Below are 6,604 nucleotides of genomic sequence, written 5' to 3' on the forward strand. Positions count from 1 at the left end.
TTTTGCATTGTGAGACAGTTAAAGATGTGCGCTCCTTTGGTTCAAATGGCGTTCTTGAAGTTTTGAAAGATGAATCCAATAAGTTTTTGATGTTGTAATGGCAGAGAAGGATAAGAACTAGTGGACAATAAGAGATAAAATGAAATGACACTAGTAGAAAAAGAGTTTTTTATAACAACTCTATTATAACGGATAAAAATTATCCATTATAATAGGTTGATATTATAACCGTAGTTTTATAAATCAGTTATAATATAAAATACGGTGACAAATTTGTAAATAAGTGTAAGATCTATTATAACGTATTTTTCTAAATCCGTTATAATATGAAATACAATGGTAAATTTGTAAATAAGTTGATAACCTATTATAATGGAGTTTTAAAAATTCGTTATAATATCTCCTCCTTTCTAAACTTTAAGATTTTCCTAATTTCGTTTCAACGTTTTCTCGTTTCGTTCCTCTCCCGCTATTCGTGACTAAAGCCTCTTCCTTCGTTCCTCCTTTCGTTCCTCATTTCATTTCAACGTTCCCTAATTCCGCATCAACACCATGTATCTCTAATTTTTCGACACTCTCACACCACGCATTTCTAATTTNTCGGCACTCCTCCCTCTGAACACTCCGAGAACACTCCCTCGGTGGTTGTGGTTTAGGCTATAGAGAGAAGAAGAGCTAGGTCAGGGGAAGACGTGTTCTTCGATATCTCCGCGCGAACTAAAAGCANTGTGGTTGTGNTTCTTTTTATCTTCTTCTGCATTGGAANGAACCCTAATCCATCCCTTATCGATCGGAATCAATGGAGGGAATGTTGTCCGCGAACGAGCAGCAGAGCATGGTGTCTTCGTTCCTTGAGGTGGCTCAGGGACAGACTACCGAGACTGTGCGCCAGTTCCTCCAGGTTTCACTCTCTTCGAAATTCCCCAATTTCACATCGCTATTACTCATCATTGTGTAATTTTGAAATTTCCAATATTCATAAGGGTGGAGAGTGAATTTTAATCAAGAGTGAAGTATAAAATGGCGTCATATTATAATTTAGTATTTAGAGAATGTTCTGGTCTTTTATTTGAATACACTAACTGAACCAATTCATTGGTTGGTGGCTTACTGTTTCTCTCTTTATAATTGTTATATCCATGTGCTGACTCAAAATTGTTTTGATTGAATTTTTCCCTTTTAAGAAAATTTCAATAAGTTGAGCTAGTCTCATTTGTTAAAGATATACAATTATTATGTCTTTCCCTTGCAACTGGAGTTATTGATTTGATTCTTGAGTCCTTGGTTGGGTATTAAAGCCAATTTAACAAATAGGTTATGTAGGGCCGTTTTGACCAGTAAGTTTATTCAGAGCTTGATCTTACTCCTCTCAGTTTTATTTGTACATAGTTTATTCTTAAGACTTTAGGTGAGGTTGGCATTTGATTGTCCATGGGTCATATCCAACTGAATGCTATATTTTATCATTTATTATTTTGGGGACCTATATTTTATATATCTTGACTTTGCCAATCTTGTTTGTCGTAGGCCTCTTATCCGAATTATAGGTGATCGATTCCCATGGCAAGTGAAGAGTGCCATCTTGTCTACTCTAACATCGATGATAAAAAAGGGTGGAATCTCCCTGAAGCCTTTTCTTCCTCAGCTGCAAACAACATTTGTCAAGTGTCTACAGGATTCTACAAGGTTTGTTTGAGATATTAATATATTATAAAATCATCCCTCCTCTCCCCGATTTAATGTGTTCACCTCCTCAGTTAGCACCTTTTGTATGCTTGATGTTGTGGTTTGTAAATGTGCTAATCACCTTTCAGCATCACACAATATATTAATATCTCAAATCATTCAATTAAGTGTTTGCAGGATTTGTCACCTGAATTGCTAACTGACACTTAAGTATTTTTTGGGGGAAATATCAAATCGGTGGAACGTAGAAAAAATTTAGTAACTAAACTTCGACCTTCAGATATGCCATAATTAAAGAGGAGAACCTGACGTAAAGGAATTGCTAAGTTTGCTAATGCCTAATTTATGTTTTGTTTTATTAACATTCTTTGTTATGAAAGAAGATGAAGATACATAATGAGATATTCAAAATCCTCATTAGAAGAAATGTTGCAGTAAAAATGAAAAGGAAAAAATGGACAACAGATACTTATTTTGACTGTTCTTAAAGCAGGGAAAGATTGGCTAGCATAGATGTGCCCAAAGCTCATTTTTAGTTGACTATCCATCCACAAAGGGTGAATACAAGTTTTTGTGTATTGGTGGTGAGTTGATGGTATTGTGTAAAACTCTAGCATGCAAGGTTGTTTGCCTGCTTCATCTTTCCTTGATTGAATACCACCCTAACCATTGGCCCTTTCATCTTCACTTCCATTCTTACCATCTAATTTTTCATTTCTTAAAAGACGAAATTTGGCANACTGGACCATTTTTTTACAAACTCAAACATAAAAGGATAAATATATGAAAGCAGAGAAAAGTCCTCCAAGGATTTCCCCTCACCGCTGAGGCTCCACACTCTTTTCTCTATGCTGCAACCTTGAATCACACTCCGTGGGAAACATTTTTATTAAGATGAACGACCGCCCATCGAATTTGAGTTACTTTTCTAATTACCTTTTACTAAAATGTTGATATTTGAGAGTCTCTAAACATAATCCCATATTTCTTTTATTATGTGTGCTTATTAATATGCATGTAACTGTGGCCTTGAATGCTACTCCCTTGGTAACATCTATCTTGAACTGAACCGATGCCCTTGCAACCTCTTACTTTTCTACTTAACTTGGAATGAAATGTTGATATTTGGGATTCTCCTAACATAATGTCATCTATATTTTATTATTCGTGCTTATTAACATGCATGTGACTGCANAACTGTTCGATCTAGTGCTGCCTTGGCACTTGGGAAGCTTAGCGGACTCAGTACCAGGGTTGACCCTTTAGTTAGTGATTTNCTGTCCAATTTGCAGGTGTTTTTATTTCTGCTATTCTTAATCTGATGGAATACTTGATAATATGTTAGTATTGCTGATGTCACTTGTTTAATACAAAACTGTGGGAGTTTTTGTTTCATAAAATGATTCAGTTTCATAAAATAAATGTTGATAAACTTCTTTTTAATACGTATTTTTTCAGTACCGAGAGAATTCAAAGCTTTGTTTTACTCGAAATAACATAGGTCGGTGTTTATNTGTTCTCTACTCCAAATCAGAAGCAACAATGTGTCCTTTGCTTGAAGAAACGATTTTAAACTTCTCCCAATAAAGATATATCGCTTGATTTATTTATTCAAGGACAAAATTGTTGCTTCTTTCTTTAAATTTTCATGTAAACTTGAAAATCAATTCTTTTCAATTTTATTATATAAACAAAATTGCCTTAAAATTTATGAAAATTAATGAGAACAGCTTCAAAAATGTCATAGTTGAATTTAAAAGATAAAGTTTGGCAAAACCGAGTCTATGTATTATTTTACACCTAAAAGCCACCTATTCACAATTTAAGAAGTATTCAAGCCATGTGAGGCACATGCCATATGGAATTACTGAATCCTAACTTTGATTTTTTCACATCAATATCCAAACTTGCCTTATTTTGTGACGTTTTTCCAATATNTTTTGGACACAAACCTTCGTCAATGTTCTTGTCCCTATTATTTGTCTTTGAAATACGAGGAATTCGAAGGGATGATATCTCTATTAAATTATTCCATGATGTTCTTGTTGTTGTTAACAGAACAAGAAATATCTTCCTTACAATCCCTCAACAATNTGTTCGTCTTCCTTGTTCCCAACTATTGTTGATTGCCTTAGAGACACCCTAAAGGATGAGAAGGTATGGTAATCCTGCATTAGTTTTAATTGCCTAAGTTTCTGAATGCAATCCTAATTCTGTATTTGGCATCACTATGTTCCATTTTATAGTAATATCAAATATAGCAATAGATTTCAAGATGTGATAGTTATAGTGATTTATAGGTTCCGTGACAGACTGGTTGAAGGCAACTTAGTTGTTGTCTTCTCAGGATATTATTTTTGGTTATTTGATGGAGGAACTTCATGCTTTGAGAAAACCCTTTGTACTCAAGTCTTGGCCTAAAATCCAGATTATTTTTATATGTTTTTCATAAGTAAATGTGTTTAAATCTTGAGTCCAACAAGTTTCTTGTTATGTGGCTATTGTTTGATTTTATTCAATTTTCTGTAAAATAGTTCCCTCTTCGAGAAGTTTCAACCAAGGCATTGGGAAGGCTGCTTCTTTATAGAGCTCAAATAGATCCTTCTGATACAATGCTTTAAATAGATGTTCTTTCACTGCTAATTTTATCCACCCGTGATGACTCCAGTGAAGTTAGGAGAAGGGCATTATCTGCCATAAAAGCTGTTGCTAAGGTATGTGCTTGAAATCTTGCCTTCATATAGTATCCACCTGTAGAATAGTATGTTTGGAAATTTAGATTTGGTGTATTCCTGAAACTTTACAGGTAAATCCATCGGCCATTTTGTCACAAGGCACCATAGTTGGTCCTGCACTAGCGGAGTGTTTGAAAGATGCGAATACCCCAGTTAGACTTGCTGCAGAACGATGTGCGCTGCATGCCTTCCAACTAGCAAAGGGTACTTTCACTTGGAATTGTGTTATACGCCCTTTATCTTGTGTTATATATTTGACTATTGAATGAATATGGTAAAGGATGTTCCANGACTAGTCGTGAAACCATAAATATTTTTTGAAATTTCTGTGTGGCTGGCGGTTCTTGCAGCATATAGTTATTCTTTCACGTTGAATTATTATTCTTATGAATGAAATCAATTGTTGGGTTTTTTTATTATCTTATATTTGTTTTTAAACCCGTGACTTTTGTTTAAGTNTAAGTCAGTGTTTAATGATTGTTAGTTAGTATGAGGTACATCCTGGGTCCATCATTTAAAATGATAGAAAAAGGAAGTTTAATGTAAAGCCTAGGATTTGGTGGATGAAATGGAGCAGTGCGCTGAGTGTTTTCCTGTGACAAAGCGTCACAACTCAAGCTTAAGGCAAAGTTTTATAGTACATCATAAGATTTGTTTTGTATGTAATTTGAATGTTATATTCTAACAAGCCAACAAGTTATGATTATCAATGAGTGCATGAGAAGAAGTTGGATTATGTGTCTGGAATATCTGTAGAAGTCTCGATTAGGAGAAGAAAGGGTCTGTTGGGGTGAACATCTTTTTTAAAATTAACTTATATATGTATTANAAAATTCCTTTTAGAGAANNTAATAGGCAAGAACATCTATAAATTAGTTTATTCACAAGCAGACCCTTGATCATTTTGTACTTAGCCATATTGCTAGATGTAGAGGAAGNCCCAAAACANGAGTGAAACCTTGACAAATTTGAAGGTTCAATAGTTTGTCTATAGAGATATGTTCAGAGTAAAAGATCATGACGGTGTTTGATATAATGTAGTTAAGTTTGCTTAGTGTGAAAAAAGCTTTGGTTATTGTGTTAAAATAGAGTTCCTCAATGTGAAGTCACGTTCTTTATCATTTTAATGAATCGCTTAGAAATTTTCTGCCTTTATTTGCCTCAACAAATCGCTTAGAAATTTTTGGTTGTNCAGAATTGACCTAAAAATAAGTTCCTTGTATAAGAAAGCTAATACATTGTCCATCAAAAAAATTTTAGAGGNGTAAGTTTTCCTTTCTATTTTGTTTCCTTCCTATATNATTATAATGATATAATGAATGTCTATCTTTTGTAGGTCTTTGGAAACTCATTCAAGGTTGGGGACATTCCATCTGTATCTAGGAAGAAGATGCAAATAGTGATACCTAATGTAAGAGAAGTTGACCTTCATTCTGTATTTTANGATTTTGCTATTTTTATGAGAAATTGGCTTGTTGGTTTACCAAAATTGATCAAAGGTGGTACAAAGGCTATAGCTAGAGTATAATATGATCTTTTTGTGTCCTTAGTTTGAATGAGTTTTGATTATTTGTGTTTAATTTGCAGTGTCGACATCAATTGGGCAGCTATGAGTGTGGGTATTACGTAATGAAGCACATGCACACCATTATTTGTACAAACATTACTGATTCATGGGATAAGGTATTAAAAAACTAACTTAATACTTATGTAACTGTTCATTACAAAATTGTTCTAACNTAATTATTTTATTTGTAGATCTTTGATGATTCATCTCCAATGGAAGCTCCAGATATTGAAGACATTAGAAATAAGTGGGCTTCTTTTATTTTAAGTGTTATTTGGATTTAATATGACTATAATGTAGTGTAGGTTGATGTTATTTGGATTTAATATGATTTACAAATTATGTATTAGATATTATTGAACAATTTAATGTTTGAAATGGATTTCACATTATGTTAGTTTAATTGAATATGTTCATTTCATGTTATATTGATTATAAATTGATTGATGAAATTATAATACAGGAAATTAATTGAAAATTGAATAGATATGTCAAATGTAATAATGAAATTTTTTTTACAAAAATGTTTTTATGATAGGTGAACAATGTATGTAATAAAAGCTTATTTATGAAAAGTATATATTATGATAGGTGAACAATTACTTGTCATAATATG

General features: G+C 33.2%; 1 long non-coding RNA gene across 3 annotated transcripts; it reads left to right on the plus strand.

The window, feature by feature from the left end:
- The first annotated feature begins 366 nt into the window (after window positions 1-366).
- Window positions 367-6,391, plus strand: LOC106766704. Of its 3 annotated transcripts, none has more exons than XR_002668506.1 (7): window positions 367-901; window positions 1,528-1,686; window positions 4,221-4,400; window positions 4,493-4,625; window positions 5,758-5,832; window positions 6,009-6,104; window positions 6,180-6,391. It is a non-coding gene; the product is annotated as an uncharacterized LOC106766704 (long non-coding RNA). The 3 variants fall into 3 exon arrangements; XR_002668507.1 differs by lacking the exons at window positions 367-901; window positions 1,528-1,686 and adding exons at window positions 2,899-2,978; window positions 3,745-3,843; XR_001376112.2 differs by lacking the exons at window positions 367-901; window positions 1,528-1,686 and adding an exon at window positions 3,378-3,843.
- Window positions 6,392-6,604: the final 213 nt, after the last annotated feature.

The sequence above is a fragment of the Vigna radiata genome, chromosome 7, assembly GCF_000741045.1.
Source record: "Vigna radiata var. radiata cultivar VC1973A chromosome 7, Vradiata_ver6, whole genome shotgun sequence".
Taxonomy (NCBI): Eukaryota; Viridiplantae; Streptophyta; class Magnoliopsida; order Fabales; family Fabaceae; genus Vigna; species Vigna radiata.